Source organism: Leuresthes tenuis, unplaced genomic scaffold (assembly GCF_036924035.1).
Source record: "Leuresthes tenuis unplaced genomic scaffold, fLeuTen1.0.hap1 SCAF_16, whole genome shotgun sequence".
NCBI classification, from domain to species: Eukaryota; Metazoa; Chordata; class Actinopteri; order Atheriniformes; family Atherinopsidae; genus Leuresthes; species Leuresthes tenuis.
In genome coordinates this window covers 18,181,075-18,199,155 of record NW_027325370.1, presented here as the reverse complement: position 1 = coordinate 18,199,155, position 18,081 = coordinate 18,181,075, and the positions used below count along the sequence as shown (strand labels likewise).

Here is an 18,081-nt window from a genome sequence, read left to right as displayed (position 1 = left end):
CCCCCACTAGTGTGCCGGAAATCCATTTTTATTTTCCTCAGAAAGAAGGGGAAGACACGACCTGCCCACCTGTGACTCTCAACGGCTTGAAATAGTTGCTTTCTTGTGACCATCAGCCCGCAAACCTCAACAGGACCAAGCGGTAATAGACAATGGATAGATTTTGATCACTGTCATTTTTAAACCTTTTACCACTGTTGTTTACAGTTAAATACATTTTTAAAAAATCCTCAAAATGCTATAGTAAATGAATAATAATTTGATTTTGAGCTGCCTCAAAACAAAACAAAACAAAACTAGTCGCTTCTGTCTTTGCACTGTTTCAACGCATTTTCAACGCAAATGGCTGAACGTAGTCGGTTGCAGGATTAGACTCAAGTTGCCAACAAGACTTAATGAGTGGTGGCCTTCGCATTTCCTTTAGCTGGCTTATAATTTGGCCAGATCTACAGCTGGCTTCAGAAAAGCCTCCAGCAGCTTCTCATTAGTACTAACTTAGTCCCTTTTACTGTGCCGCAGATTAAAAAGGTCTATTGCAACTTTCGGTTCCCCACTTTACTTTACCTTAACCTTTCTGTGGGTGCCGTTCTCTGCCTTTGTTTTGCTTTTTAAACTCCTTATCCATCTCACTTTGAATATCTGGAGAAGGTTTCTTTAGTTTGTTCCCGCTCTGCCTGAGTAAAAAAATCTTTGGCTTAGCCACTGTTCTCCTGCTGTCTATGTTGATACAGTAAATCCATCATAAGAGATTTGCAGCTACGAGTATATGTAATTTACATTAGGAGCGACAAATGTATCTCACACAAAGATAAGTAACATCTATAGCATAAATAATAACTCATTATCATGATATACTGAATTAAGTGTTTATTTATGCAAGGCCACGCATTATGAATGGAGTACAGTCATTTATTCAATTTTAAAAGGGAGTTAAACCAAACTCCCTCACCAAATATATAGTTAAACCAAAATATGTTTCTGAATTCCACTAAAATAAGAGGTTCAAGTGATGTTACTTTATTCTGCTCTAACTTGACATATAAAATGAAAATTTTATAAGCTTTTTTTAAAGCTTTTTGAGTTCTTTTGGGTTTAGTACAGTCTTTCCGACAAAGCATACACTTTTTTAGTCACACTGGGAACTTTGGATTGTCATTTCTGACATTTCCTAAGGAAAATGACATCTGAAATTAATAATGAAAATAACTGGTACTTTTATTCCTAAATGCCAGTCATGTAAATGGACATCTTGTTTGAATCTTAACTCCAAACACACATAGGTAGCAAGTTCGAGGTCAGATCCATGCTTCATAACGAGGCCTTTCAGTTTTCCGCAGCACAAACAGCACAACTGCAGCCATTTCTAACCACTAATCACACTACACATTCACTGCAGTGATCACAAAGTAACAAGCACACTGCTCCAGGATGGAACTTTACTCCAAAATGGCAGATGCCACTACAACAAACACTGCACAGCACATTCACATGGAGCCTCTGCTTACTTCCCCTAATCAAAAACGTTGAAAGCAGAATTGAACCGCCACTTTCCAACCGCCTGGGTGTCTTTGGTTTCTGTCCTGGATGAAAGAGCTTCCACATTCCTTTCCTGAGGGGTCAGAGGTCAGCCTCTGCACTGCCTGTCTGCCCGCCCGCCCGCCACAGCTCCCGCATGCTGAGTGACTGGTATTAACCCCTTCGCTGCCTGCCACAGCCTTACAGAGCTATGTGATAATAGTTTTAGGGTTTGACAAACTTTTCATGATGCTGGACCATACCAGGCTGGGCCAGAACCTCCACAGAACTGAGCTCCACAAAGCAGGACACTGCAACTGCAGAAGCTGCTGCACTGAGCTATACGAACAAACTAAATATAGAAAGTGAGTTCAGCCTCCGGAGCTTAGGTGACAACAGCCGCACTCGTGAGAAGAGGAGTGGGGGTGGGTGAAGTGCTCTGTTGCACAAACATTTCAGCTAAAATATAGGAAATGATTGTTACTGACTCAAACGTCATGCAGCGTATGGAAAGCAGACAAGTTGTGCAAGAGAATTCATGAAAGTTAGTGTAAACTCTGATAATAAAAAAAAAATCACTGTTACTTCATTTGAAAGGCACATCAATAGCTTTATATGCTCACAAGTAAAAGGACTTTGTATTCTTATATTTCCTATACATTTTTAAATGTGATTTAATATATTTTATCAGACAGTCAGTGATCTTATGTTGTCTCATCAGTATTGATGCCCATCCTGGCAAGAAAAAAAAACAAATTTCACTAACTTACTAAATAAAGGATAAATGTGATTATTTTTTTAACAAAGTATTCGACCAAAAAAATAAAAAAAAACCTCATTACAAGCATGCTAAGCAAAAGGAAGTGTACCAAAACGGAAATAAAGAAGTATAGACGCCGCTAGATAGGGACTGGAAGAGTGTGGGAGAAAGATTCAGTAAATCAAGGGAAAGATAGAGAACCAGCAGACTGGAGCTGGGGGTGGGGGACACAGGCGAAGAAAATGGGAGAGGGATAAAGGGATGGCGAAAAAGGGAGGGAAAACTGGAGTCATTTGCAGCAGTGGAGTCAGGGGTCTTTGCACCAGTCAAGTGACTCCAGAGAGAAAGAGAGCTGAGGATGGGTGCGGGGTGGCAGGTCATGCTTTACTAACCACATTGACCCGAGCGAGAAGCAACGGAAGCTTAAGGTTAGTGAGGGCAGCGTGGCCGCATCAGCTCACTCACAGTGAAGTCAAAAAAACAGTTCCAGTCAAGTTCAGCAGCTCTTTTTTGGTATATTTTGTCTTCACATCAAGGAAAATGAGAGAAAGTACAGACAAAAATATCCTGAAAAACATTAGGATAGATAAGGTAGAATGACAGGGTGATGTAGTTTTTACTTGAATGTTTTGAATGCCCTGTGGAGTTGTGGGCTTAAAGGGATATTTTGTTTAATTTTTTAAGTGGTGTCATGAAGTACATGCGAGTGTCGTACCTGCTGTGGGCAGCGATCAGAGTGTTCTCAGTTTGCAGAATCATTAACTTTCCCGACAGGTGAGCTAAAGCTAAAAGCTACAGATAGAGAGGCCACCAGAAAAGCATATTTTTTCATCTAAAACAACTCTGACCTAAAAATTCTGCAGCAGTTTAAGAAAACTGTATATTGTGGTTATTTACTGTTGGAAGCACTGCGGATAGTTGCTACATGGATGTTCTGCGCAGGAGTAATTCTTAACAACTGATGCAGAAGAGACGCAGTGTAAATATCCTCAAAATAATGCACTCGCACTGCTATGAAACTTATTATGTTTGAGTATTTGTCACTTCTTCTGGTCACTTCGTCCTGAGTAACTTTTAGCTTCAGTTTACCTGACAGGACAACTTCTGCTTCTTCAAACTGAGAGCACTCTGCAGATGACACACTGACTACGCTTTATACAACTCCACTCAAAATACAAATGTGAGGACTGTCAAAATGAACGTGTTAATAAGAAGTTAACGAAAATTCCTCTTAATGCCACAAATATTTTGAATAGCAAGTTCATCTTCAAAGTCCTGCCAGACAGTTCTCTCGAGACAAAGTTATCTGTCGTTACTGTAAATATAAACTGAGCTTCACGGGAGTATGTTGAGTCTTAACCGTCACTTGCTAGCAAAACAAACGTCTGATGCAGAGATCCTATAATAATATATATAATATATAATAATATGAATAATAATGGTTTATTTTGATCAATATATAAAATGCAAAGTGTGCAAACAAAAGAAAAATCTACATAAAAATCAATATCCCCAAACCAGCATTAATTCTTAAGGTGCTCTTGCACAAAGTCAGAGATTTTGTAGGATTATAGTCAGGTGTGTGATGAACCCATTATACCAAAAAGGTGCTAATGATTATCAATTTAACAGGTTGAAACACCGGCATTAACTGAAACAGAAACAGCTGTGTGGGACGCTTAAAACTGGGTGAGGAACAGCCAAACTGCTACCAAGGTGAGGCTGTGGAGGACAGTTTTATGTCACAGGTCACACACTACGCACTGCACTACATCCACAGAAGAGCTGTGGTTAGAGTCTCCAAGCCGAGTTCCTTCAAAAACTTTGAGTACGTACAAAAAAAAAAAAAGTATGCTGTTTTTAAAGTGTGATCTCACCGAATGTTGATTTGATTTACATTTCTTTTCTGTTCACTCACTGCATTTTGTTTAATTGATGAAAACACGCACACACAAATTGTGGTATTCTTGCATGGACAGGCATGTGCTGTACACAGCACGAGACCCACTCACAGCAAAATGATTCCATCATATATTTAATTTTCCAGTATGTTCAAATACTGTCCCCTAACAGCCTCATTAAATCTGCCATCAATCTGAATCTCCAAGCTGCTGATTTAAGAAAACTTACTACTCAGCCGAACACAGTGTAAAACCACATGAAAAAAAAATCAAGAGAAAATAGAAGATTATGTAAATTCTTACTCGTGTGAACACGTCAATTTTTCGTAGCTTTGTTATGTAGGCTCAGTGATTATTGAGAATTTATGAGACTGCAAAGGGATTTCTCTTTAGCTATGTAGAAGCAGCAAACATTAAGGAAGACTGAGAGCTGCTCAAACCTGTCATCTGTGTCAGCAGGGCTCTCTCTTTCTCTCCATCTCTCCATCTCTCCCCACCCCACCCCGGTTTCAGTTCCTCTCCTGACCGGGGGAGAAGCTCGGCACATGCAAGTGGAGATAGGGTGGTGTGAGGTGGGCAAGAGGAAGAGTCTCTGTCATGCCAAGCGCTCCCCCATCACAGCAGTTAGCCCTGGCCGCATCGGGCCGGGATGTGGCCTTAAACCCAGCACCGCTGCTCCAGTGTCCTGGCTAAAGATAGCTGAGGTTTTGCTGAGGAGGGGGGGGGGGACTCAACTGTCATCAAGAAACGACTTAAATGCAGCACCAGTGAAAAAGAGCTTATGTTTCCATAACGGTCACTTGTTTCTCACAGATTTTACAGCACCACAAGTAATACTTTCATTTTGGACTTCTGGCATCTCTAAAAGCAGACATTCTTTTAGTAGGAACTAGTAAAAGATGTTTGGTGGTCATTTGGTTCAGGTTTTGTGAACACACCTCAACCTCTGCTCACTTCACAGACATTTATTGTGTTACAAAAATAAGTTACAGTGTTTATGACACTCCTTTTTCCTGGAGGTTCCCCAACACTGCTCTTTTCAGAAGATGGGATGAGTAACTTTTTTGGCATTTATTCTTTAAACAGAATTTTTCAAAACAATTCTCTCTCAATCCACAAATTAGTTTGCAGAACCTGCAGAAACCGGTCTGGTTAATTGGCATCTGGAATGAAATGTTTCGATAGTCATGTGATTGACGCTATAATAAAAATAACATAATCAGATTTGTTACATAACGGATTAAGAACTACTTAAAGATATTGGTGTCTTCGCGTGTGTCAGACTGGAATATTTAACTCCACTGGCTACTCACGGCGTCGTTTATGAATCAAAGTCTTTAATGCTTGCCTATAGAATAATGCAGGCTTATGCTCCTGCTTGACAAATGCATTCCTCTGAGGACCAGTGTCTGATACTCTCATCTCTCTGGATAAGACAGTCTCAGCATAGACTGTTCTCATTTGTGACTCCACAACCGTGGAACGAGCTCCCAAATGTGATCCCAAATGCTTCCCTCTCCACCTTCAAGAATCTCTTCAAGACTCATTTCTTCGTCAGACACTTATCACCTTTCTCGCCTTTGTGAACAGCAGCATGCACCAATAGATCTGTTCTACTTCTACTCTCTCCCTTAAATATATTAGTATTTACACCTGTGTTTCCTACTTTACAGAAACTTTAATGTTGTCCCTTGCTTCTCAGTATCTGTGGATAAGCGTCTGTTAAAAGAATTCTGGTTCATTTCATGTGCCAGAAAAATGAACAGCATGTATATGCCTAATATTTCTCATTATTTGGTTTAATTCACTCTATGGTAATTAAAAAAACAATCACGCATTATCCTTTCCTCATATGTTGACAGGAAAACACGGTTCTTTGTCTGTTATGTGTAGGCACAACACTGCCTCATCCACTGAGTTAGGTGCCTTTTTTTTTAATGCTTGAACGATTCATAGGTCAGTGAACAAAAAAAAAAAAAAAACATTTATGAACTGGACCGAAATTTTGTGAAAAGCAGCTTGAAAAACCTTCAGACCACTTTAAAAGATTACAAGAAATGAGGGATGGATCGAGACTTTTGCACTGTACTGTATGAGGAGAGGCAGTCTGCAGATTTCAATGTGTCAAGGAATAATGAATTCACTACAAGAGTCTACAAGAGTGCTAACATCTCTATGAGGCTTGAGTTCCGTCATTTTTCTAACATGTGTGCATGCACTGTACATGTGCTAACATGCTCATAAGTACAATGCATGCTTATGTTTGGCAGGAAATATGTTCACTATGTTCACTGTCCTAGTTTAGCATGTTAGTAGTTACAGCCGAGGGTGAGGCGAGCATGATTTTTGCAGTCGTAAACTAAAAGACTGGTTCATCAAAGGCCCTTTAATGTTTACACAAAATTGTATTAATTAAATCAATGGATATTGAAGTGTTTCAGACCTTCCCTCATTGGTACAACAACTAAACCACTTTTGCACTTCTCGATACATAATGCTGGTCATGCTTTAGGAAGCATCAATTCTTTATAGAGAATGTTCTTATCATAGTAATAACTGCAGTAATGTTTTTACTGTAAAATAACTGTAAAAGTCCATGTAGGACAGAATATATTGAATAAAAAACCAAACAAGCAATAGCTGTAGGAGCTGAACATACTAAAAACTAAATATAAAAATATAACTATGGTTTCACTGCCTCAGTTGCTCAGGTCCAATAAAACATCCTCAAATTGTACAGTTAATCAACCCAATGCCCCACAATAAGGATTTCATCATACTCAGTAACTGGAAAAATACATTACATATACATACAATATTACCCAATAACAAGACAATACAGACACAAATAAAGAATAAAATCTCTCAACACTACTTTGAATGAATCAAATGGAGATGATCTGCTCAGATATTACAGTCAAAGTCAATGAGCATCATTCATCCATCTGTCACACAACAGAAGACCACATTCATGGTGTCGCCAAAGGCGCCATCCATTACATCACTGGTTAACCCTCTAAAACTCTCCAGGCACCCAAATATTTGTCATATGACACATTTATTTGACATTAACTGGCACTGCTTGTCGAACTTTGACTAATACATGCGTGTGTGTGTGAGTGTGCTTTATCTGTGTTGAATCGAGCCGGTGATAGGGATGCAGCTCAGCCAGGTTGTTGAGGTCGGCACCGAGCCCACCCTGTCTATTTGACACCGTTAGTGAGGCCACAGGTCACACACTCTGACATACACACACACCAACATGTGCAACTCTTTGCACCTACTTCCCACATTAATGCATGGGCCAACAAATTTCAAATCACCTAAAAACAGTTCAGGCAGATGAAAACTTAAAGTCAGACGGAAGTTCAAATCAGTGCATAAATCATAGCATACGTGTTTGGTGTTTGGGTTTAACTTGTGTGCTAAATTGAGCACAATCAATTACAAATACTACTACAAAATCAGCCTGACTGCTGATAATATGTCGTATAACATGTGGATATATTAAAGCACCCACAAAGGATGTTAACCAGCTGAAAAGTCAACCAACAGCTGACTAAATACCAGGAAGGAACAGAAATGTGTGGCGAGCAGTGTGTAGAAATGATGGGTTTGACATAGTCCCTCTTGCCGCTGAGCGTAACAGTATGTCCCCTGTCTCTGATAGGTGGTTGACTGAATCAACACGCTGGATTTCCTACTATGGTCAACCAGCACATAGACATATTCAGTATTAAGGAGCAGCGTATGCCTATAAATTCAAAAGGTGACTATTTTCAGAACCTAGGAGCACATTTTGAGGTGAGATGTACATTGCTGTGTAAAAGCTGTGATCGATCCTTCATCAAGCAGCCAGAATTTCCTGTAATCTTTTAAAATGATCTTGAGTAATAGTTCTTCAGGCTTTCTGAAGGTGTTTCAAAGTTTTTCTTTGGACATTGGCTGCTTTTTTTACTCACTTCCAGTCCATTTTCATAAAAAAAAGCCTCTTAACACTGACATACGGATCATTCAAGCATAAGAAAGGTAGCTCATTTCAAGAGATGAACCAGTGACAACTTAGCAGAGAACCAACTTTAAATTGTATCTTTAGATATTTTGTTACTAGCAGCCTTTTTTAAAGACACATAATTTGTTCCCATTTCTTTAGTTGCATCTCTGAAAAATACCAAATACAGTTTAAGAGACATTAAATAGTATTTTTGCACCAACAAGGTTCCCGCACCTCAACATTATTGAAGCAGTGTGGGATCATCCTGACAGAGAATGGAACAAAAGGCAGCCAACATCCAAAGAAGAGCTTTGGAGTGTCCTTCAAGAAGCCTGGAGAACTATTCCTGAAGAATACTTAAAGAAATGACAGAAAGCTTGTCTAAGGGTTAGTCACTGGAAATATATAAATAAATTAGTGTTGGCTTAAGACCATTGGAAAGTGATGATCCATGCAGTTTTCCCCACAAATTCATCTATATATCAATATGAAGTTCACAGCAATAAACAAAATTTCTATTTTTGAAACTGGACAACTCAACCTCAAATCATCTCTCTAATGAACTTCAAGATAAGAATCCGACATCCCTTCAAAACGCAACATCTCAAACTGTGACAAAAAATATGGGACATTGTGGACCATTTCAGGTACACCTCGTAAATTCTAAAACCTACATTGCTTAGTTTGTCATGACGCACGCCTCCTCAAATTAAAAAATATCTACTAAAATTTCCATAACGGAAGTTTAAAACAGTAAAACCTAATCTATTCTCATTTCCTTCATTGACATAAACAAATCTGTCTTTTTTTGTTTTTTCTTTATTCACACAGACATCACATATCAAAACATTGTTGATCACTTAAGACAAATTTCTTTCAAATTAAATTACACTCTTGCTACTATAGTAGCAAATAAAATTATTTTTGGTTACCAATACCGAATTCCAGGCACCAACACAGGTATTAGCTTAAATGTGAATGCCATCAGGGACCTTGTCCATCTGTAACGCTTCAATTACTCGATTCCAGAGGCTATTTGACTCATGTGTCAGACAAATAATTACCTTAAATGAGCAGATATCATCATCTTTGTGTCCAGTATTCACTTATCCTAAACTCATCCGTGCAGTCAACCCTTAAATAGTTGCACAGAACTCATGACAACACAACTGTTTATCTAGTTCTACTCTTTAGGTCTATTTTCTTCACTTCAGTTCACTTTCTTCTTAGCATCACATGCCACTCTGAACACGCTGAACTCAGTCTGCATTCGTTAAAAGCCTCATCTTTCCCTCCTCTCTCCATTCATTTCCCTTTCTTCGTTCCCTGCTGTGGTCGCCACAGTCGGCACGCGTGTGGGAGGCTCCTATCAAAATAAACACTTTAGTTTCAAGTCTTCCGCTGTGCATATGTGTGTGTTACAGCTGGAACACACTGCAACACATCTCCTGTAAACACAAACCACATCACAGTCTAATGTCATGTGAACAAAGATGCAAAGTACTACCACCATCATCATCTCAGCCCCGACTGCATTTACTGTAACTCGTTTCAGTCTCCGGCATCTCGAGGTTGTGAGAAACATCTGGATAGCACACATCTTTTAGCAATAACTGAGATCGGTCGAGACTAATTAGAAAATTAACTGGCTCCACAAACAAGGACATTTTTCCCTCTTTCTCTCTCTCTCGACGCCAATTTGCAAAGAAAACATTTGGGGCTGTTTGTGCTAAAAGGGATCTCTCGAGCTGACCACCTATCATCATCAACAAGTCGGCTCGGGCATTCCCTGAAAAATGATAGCCTGTGCATGTCCGTGTCAAAGTAGTCCAGCCATATATTACCTACACTTCAGGGGTCACGTGCATAAATCTTTGTGTAGTTTCATGACTAAAAGTGTGTGCACACAGAGGCAGAAATGAGCATATGCATTCTTTTAGCAAGATTTATAAAGACGCGCAAAAGCGTGTTTCTCTTTGCTGATTGTGCAGCTCAATGGCACGTTTAAAGCTGTATCTATTTGCGATACAATGTGAGTACTGCCAGACAAGCTCAGTTTAAGAGTATTTTCAATGCTCTCAGGTTTGGCTAGTTGTTCCAAAAGATGTTTCAAATCTTTGAGTCCCATTTTTGTCTCTCCAGAGAGCAAACAAGGAAAGTAGAGCAGCAGTTTTCTGGTAACACTTGTCGTTAGCCATGTTTTCTCTTGAGCCTCTCGCTGTTGAAGGACAGGATTTTGTCATTTCCCAATTGAATAATGATAAAAACTTGTGGTTGGGGAGGTTCTTAATGTTTAATCTCAAAACAGTAGCCTTTATCAAGTTGTCTACTTCACAATAATGTCCAGCATTAACTTGCAGTATATCACCATCCGTCAATACCGTAAATAGCCTTTATCACATCCTGATGTACATCATTCAGATATTTTGAATCAATGTACTTTACCTGATTGTGCCCCACAGCACTTAGAGCGTGTTGAACATACACAAACACACAGTGATTTTGACAGTTCACTTAAACAAATGCTAACCAAATTGCTCTTTAGCTCCCCCTACATTTGCGGGATGTAACACGACTCAAAGTCACAAACTGCAGTATCTCAGCCCCCAGGCACTCTCGGGTATTTCAGGCCTCCGGAATGTGCACAGCAAAAGTCAGTGTACTTCAAAACGAGTCAGAAGTTTTGCATGCATCATTTGCATTTAAAAACACAGTTTGCAATACATCTACATAAAATTGTCAATGAGAGTAAAAGCAAAGAAGAAGCAGAGTTGTACTAAATGTGAAATTTAGACACTCATCAGTAAAGTAGAAAAAAAAAGGTTGATTTGGTCTCTGTTCTGAAATCACAAGCAGAACAAAAGTTGCTGAATGATAAAAGTAACAGAAGAAGGTAAGAAAAATGAATAAATGAAAATAAAGTGCATCAGAATCAGGGCGAAAGGAGGAGGACACGAAACTTTATCTGTTTTCTTAAGCAGTCTTTGGAAAACCTACAGCAGAGCATGAGCCACTCTTCAGAACTAGCTCTACTCACTCTTTAAGAACAGCTCATTAAAATAAACTGAAATAGATTTTTTTAAGTGCCATATTTAAAAAAAATTCTTTACCATAACAGAGTAAATTGCTCTAAAATAGTGTGTAAGCGTGGTTTGAAGAATGCGTGAGGTGTGCACATTCTGACAACACAATATTATTTCAGAAACACATTTTTGTGTGGAATAAAATGAAATGACTCAACTTTTGTTGTTTAGTATGCACTGATTAAAGGCTGTGAACACGTTCTTCACATGTGAAGCTTTCATTCAGTTTCATACACCCAAAACACATCACGTGCCTCAACAAAAAAAACAGCCACAACACAACACAAAGTGCACCAAGAGGGTTAAGGTTAGGGTTAAAACTCCACAGGGAACCTGAAGGCTGAAGCAATCCCATCACAAAGTGAATCTACGCAACTAAATGACCTGCATTCAAATTTACAAAGCCACAAAAACTACATGAATGAATATTATTGGTCGAGCTGGAGTCGATTTAAAATATTTTATAAGCTAAATTCTTTTTACTTTATCTTGCTCTATGCTAGTTATCGATTCAAGGAAAACCACTGGTGTAGCATGGATAAAAAGTGGAGATACGAGACCAGGGAGTTGTAGCCAAGAAGGCAGCATAAAACAACATTTTTCCAGAACAGTTTGACATACAAGATAATCTCAAATGTTGGTAGAATAAATGTGACACAGGGGGTAAAAGAGACAAGTCCATACCAACTTGATCTGTATATTTAGCTCCTGGTTATAAAACTGAATAAAAAAAAAAAAGGTTTTATGCACACAAAAATAACAGACCATAATCATATTTACTTTAGTACAGCTGAAACTCACTTATTTATTTTAACAGAAAGCATAAAAAAAAAATTCACCTGGTTAAGACTTTTAGCTCAGGATTAACTGTTGGTTTTCCAAAGCTCCATAAAAAAAAAAGATGAATGAAAGATGTGTGTGCATTTGTTTTTCGATGTGTGAAGGGATCGATGTGTGTGTGAGTGTGTGTGCAGAAGTGAATCTGGGGAAAGCCCTTCTGGCACGGAGTCCTGGCCATGACACGGAGCTCCACAGCAGCTGGAGATGTGGGCACGGTGCCAGTGGGCGTCACGCCAACAGCCCTCACCCTCTTTCTAAGCCTCTCTTTCTTGCACCGTCATGTTTAAAGAGCAGAGCTTGTACAGACACAACAAACACGTGCATTTTTACAACCAGGGCCCTTCTCACTGATGCACATACAAAAAAACACATAATAGTTCACGTATTAATTATGCAGTTTTGAGCCAAAATCGGAACACCAGTTCCTAAGAACATCTGTTCTCTGCAGATGACTGAGAACAGTGGCAATACTAGTCATAAACCAGGAAAACGGGAATAAACGACAAATAAAATTCCTGCTGATGGAAACAAATGATCTTTATGATGTGACTTTTTTAAGTGTTTCAGATGGTGTACTTACACCACATTTAATTCAAACATTTAGGTCTGTTTTAAGGGAAAACGTGATGGTTTCCTAATCCTAACCATCCAGAATTTTGTCATTAATCCTGATCAAGTGACTAAGTTGCCCAATCCTAACCAAGTATAACTGCAGGTTAACAGGGACTAATGGCAGTCTCCTGACTCACAACCATGGTTGTAACGCATGCACCACAAAACTTTTTGTGAAAGATTCCATGAGACAGTCAGCATGTTCACATGACAGAAACAAAACTTATAATTACTTACTTTTAAAATGTATGAAAACATCTCAGTCTGAGTGAAATCATATGAAAGCTCTCAAAGCCTGAAAATGTGGCTGGAGGTTGAATAACGTCTCTGCTCAACTAAACTCAAACAGGCCTAAACGCTCTGTACGAGCGCCAAAGTCACATCTTTTTGCATTTTTTGTGTAAGTGTATATTAATACAGCTGAATAACCAACAAAGCAACCGCTCATAAAGCCAGTTAAGACTGCATGTGAACTTAAAGCGCTGATTTTTATCTTGATTTTTATAACCACATTGTCATCTGACAAAAAAAATGTTCAGGTCAAGTAAACACAACATCTGTGCAGTGAGTTCAGCTATACTTACAGAGAAAGTTAGAAGCATCAGAAAGTCTTCCAACCTTTCTTAATACAGCCCGCAGAGTTGCAGCATTGACATACTTTGGTCAATTTGGTAAACTTCCCGTCCCATGCATGTATACTGGGACAAGGACAATGAGCCAAGTCCAACTCTAAATGTAGATCAACTCAATGTGCATGCTACCATACTGAATATCCTTGTTGATGGTTATTTTAGTGTCCTCATACATGAAAAAAAAGGAGCAAGTTGTGTCCCAGTTCTGCCAAATGCTGTGAGACTCTGCTGTCTTTATCCCTGTATTAAAAAAGCCACATCAAATTGATAAGCTGATGTAAAATGTTCCTACAAAACCACTGAATTAATAGTTTAGGAGGGTGCATGTATACCAATATTCCCTACTTTTGAGATTTTTTTCAGTGAATTACAACATCCACATCAACTACCTTAATCTCAATCTTTTTACTTTGAGATAATTTCTCCTAATCGTGACATCTAGGGGATTTAGTCACAAAAGTATTATGAATGAAGGTCAGGTAGATTTATATGATACAATTTCACAGAACAGTACCCAGGGGTAGAAAACCATCCTCACGAGGGAGGGTTTCTTCCCCACAAGAACACAGAGCAGTGCAGAACACACTCGCTCATGAGGATCGCTTTTGAGACAGTGTTTAATATCTTCTCACATCTGTTTCGTCATAGTCAGAAAGGTTTATTTTAAGTATCATGAGGCGCATCGCCAATCGTACTGCACTCTTCGGTTAATTCTGTCCTATTCAACAGTGACCCTGTAGAACAACATGTGCATGAAAAGACTGATGCACAACCCACTCACAGACTTGCACACAGTGATTATTTAGTTGCATGCAGCTTGTGAGCCAGTCCATCCACTCGCTGGGACTCTGTCACTTTTGTTTCCCCGGGCTGCCACTGGCTCTCCCTGATTCAGATGGGGTCAGCAACAAACAATCTCTAAGTTTGCCAACGTCAGCTCAGCTTAAAACAACAGGCATTGTTTGACGGGCTTTTGTTTACAGAAATCTACAGGTTTCAGTGGACCCACAGCCTTTTTTGCTTTTTTTTTTCTCTCCTTGCCCCCCTCGTCCCACTCATTTTCCTCTGCTTTGTTTCTTCTTTGCCTAATGCCCCCCACAACACCCTTGCCCACTCCCTCTGTACCCATTCTGCGTGTGTATTTCTAAAGGATGTTAGGGTTAATGGAAGGGAAAAGGATGAAAGTTGCGTGTGTGTTATGGTGGTAAAAGGTAGAGACTTGTAAAAATAACATTCTTGCCTAAACAGGGCCTTGAAAAATGGGCAGTGGGCAGCTTTGCATTCCTAGAATTTTTTTGGAAACTTGATCACATTCTGAAAATTGGATGCTGCAGGCACCTTCGGGCTGATGACAGCGACAAGCAAGAAGGAAGGGAAAGAGAGAAAGAAGTAACAAAACATAAAAATGAGATGAAAAGAGAGGAGAAAGTAACCAGCTGACGTGAACAGAGGGGCAGATGGCACAGATGTTCAAAACAGCAGTCACTGATGTGGAGTACACTGGGGGGTATTTCAGTTCAAAACAGCACTGAGAATGTTTGTACTTTGAAAGTTACAGCCTCTAGTAAAAAAAAAAAAAACCTACATACACACCAAGGCCTCAGGTCTTCAGGCCTGACAGAATATTATTCACACCCACATCGTCACAAGATTTTTCTGCAGATCATAACTCAAAGATGAGCCTTTCTTCTGGAACAGAACCATTACCGTTCGGCAACACAGAAAGTGGAGGCCACAAAACTGCGGCCTGCTGAGGATGTACAGAGCAAACTGGTGAAGAAGCTGCGTAGGTACGGTAGCGTGCAGAAGTCTTGAGTCTGAAGGTTTTTCTTTTGACACTAGCTGCTTTTTCACTCATTTTCAGAGGACTGTTGCCTTTAGTTATTACTGATGGCTCAGACCACACTAATCTTCAAACTCAATCTTTATTTTGACCTTTATCACATGTAGAGTTTCATCACTTTCTTACAAAGTTGCCACAAAATCTCTCTAATTAATCATGTCCACAGACACTTGCCAAAGTACCTTTGTGGTAGTTGTGCTACAGATCGTACCTCCAAGGCCATACCAACAGCTGGTAAACATAAAATATTACCCGTGTCCTAGTCCACTCAAGCCAAAGGACTTTTATAAAAGAGACGCGTTGAAACCAAAGTCAGTTGTTCGGTACAGGGTTACACCTGGCTGGGATCACCTCAGAGCAATTATCCCAGTAAAAAAGCCCAAAAGTGTGATAAGCTCTGAGAACAGTAAGGCCCAGTTTGCAAACAGTGCATGTGATGACTTGTATGATCATGGAGATAGTCAGATGATAAGATCAGCCAGTACCACAGTGATGGAGTGATTAAAGTGTATAGGAAGAGTTGTTAGCATGGCATCTTCAAACATGAGGGAGACGGTGGGTGCTGCAGCTCGTTTAGACTGATGATATCATTTCCGATTGCAGCAGACGCATGCTGCTGAATGGCTACAGTACAGTGATTTTTTTTTTTTTTATATGACATTTACGGTGAATAAAAATGATGGCTTCTACACCTCTGTTAGTGTCTATCTGATCGACTCTGCTTGATAAAATGGGTAAAAACACAGCCAATAATGACAGTAAAATCTACAGTAAGGAGCAGCTTTTCAAACAGGTCATAATTGTCTTATCTTGGATCTTGGATTAAAGTGGTCCATTTGGGCTAAGATTGTCGAGACTTGCGCAATTATACGAGCACATGGTGCAAGCCTGAAGAGGGTAAACTGCATTCTGAAAACAAACACCAATACACATACTACATCTACAGAAACCTAAACTTAATCCAATCGCTTGTCGTTTGTTTTCATTTCAACAGAAATGACCCTCAGATGGTTTTATCTATTGACTGAGATCCTTGAACTCCTCCCAGTAGCTGGTTGAAATTTTACATTTTAGAAGCCATTTCTAACCAAAAAGCTGCAAAACTAATGATAAATTATTCAATCTCATCTGTGCACGCCATCCTCAGACACAGATGATGTTACGTGACTGCTTTATCAAGGTATTAAACCCATGACATCCATTCTCTTTCATTTGTCAGAATAAAACACAAGTTAAAGCTTTTTCTTCAGCACAGTGTGGGTGAAAATATTACAAGGTCTGATCTGATACGGTGGTGGCAGCAGCTTTATAGAAAGTTATCATATCTGCATAAATAAAGATGAAATTGACAGATTAAAATACTTTCAGTTAAACAGAAATTGTCGATCTACTAATGTATGTACTTTAAACCAGACTTTAATTCACCAGATTTCACTGTAAGCTAGAAGAATTTATGTTTTTGTTGAAGGATTTGAATGTTCAGGAAGCAGGTCAAAGATGCCCACTTGCAATTGTAATACCTAGAACTGTTATACCACTTACAATACGGAGTTCCACGTCTTTATTTTCATGCACTTAATAGGTTGTTAAAACATTTATAAGAAAAGGATCGCACCGTCATACCTACAAGAATTTTTAGAAAACTACTGAAAGTCAACCATGCAGTGAAATGCTGTTCCCCAGTAGTATCAATCTCTCCTACGCAATTCTTCAGAAACATACAATCTAAGTTAATAGAGCGTTGACAGGTGTAAGACATCACAAGAATGAAAGAAAGAAAGACTGTGCAGAAAGAGTGGTGAGCTCAGGAGTTATTCATTAACAAATTTTAACACAGCACTTTCCTTGTCCTTTCTTCCAGCCCCCAGAGATAAAAACACACACTCATTTGAATGACTGGGATGCCAGAGGGTGGTCTTCCACCTCACTACCTCTCCAACACTTTAAATGTGTGTGCATGTGTGCGTGTGTATGGGTGGGGGGATGTGAGGATCTCCGTTTGAAGCGCCGTCCTCCTCTGTGAAAGTTTTAGGTTTCAGTTTGAGGGTAAAATAGTTAACAGATTGCCCAGCATCCGTACCATAGCTCCTTACTGCATGTTCATTCCACCACTGGACAGAAAAAACAACCAAAAAAAAAACCCCTTCAAACCACAGCAGAGTTAAAAAAAATCAGACGGAATGATGATAAATAAGGTAAATTATTGATTCAGATGTGGCGGTCATGCTGCCATGTAGGTGAAAAATAAGGGAGACCTACTGACCACCCTCAAACAAAGCCTAATGAGTAAAAGAAAAGTAAAAATAGGGCTACTCAGTCTAAATGCAGGTTTGTCGTTAAGTATAGAGGCTAAATTATTACACATGAACCCACTGACCCCATACGAAACATGTTACATGAAGTTGAAATACCTTTCATACAGTGGATCCCATTTAGGGGCCCCACAAGGGGTACCAATCTAAAGAACTGTGGCTGAATAATGCACACTTTATCATATTTATATAAACAGGTGACACTATCAGTGAATATGCTACCAACAGGATGTAAGCAAAAGGTTACTTCAGCCCGTCTTATTGAAGCAACTAATCTGACTCTATAAATGGATTAACCACTGGAACAAGTCTGAGGAAGAGAAAAGAAAGCTATCGCAGATCTTTTTATTTTCCCCCGGGCAGGCAATGTCCACAAAAAAAAAAAAGAAAGCCTCTTCCCCACTGGACAAAAACCCACCAACACCCTTTAACATGTGTTTTTTATCTTCACATGGAAAGGGTACAACTAGCTTTCAGTCCCAGGTTCAATGAATCTACAGTAGTTGCGGGTATTTATAGACTCCAGTTCCGATCAGCAGTGATGCAAACATGACATCTGCGGGGTGTGTGTGTGCAAAACTAACATCAA

The 18,081-nt window shown here is 39.4% G+C and overlaps 2 protein-coding genes across 2 annotated transcripts in view; both read right to left on the bottom strand.

Annotated features, from left to right (window-relative positions):
• The window catches only part of plagl2 (pleiomorphic adenoma gene-like 2), a 50,761-nt gene that overhangs the window by 14,883 nt on the left and 17,797 nt on the right, over window positions 1–18,081 (bottom strand). The gene's annotated exons all lie outside the window — the stretch shown is intronic.
• Window positions 4,971–18,081, bottom strand: part of tmed4 (transmembrane p24 trafficking protein 4) — a 260,820-nt gene continuing 247,709 nt past the window's right edge. The window contains exon 7 of the transcript XR_011907920.1: window positions 4,971–4,982. The gene's annotated coding sequence lies outside the window, so the exon portion shown is untranslated. The remainder of the gene's footprint in view (window positions 4,983–18,081) is intronic.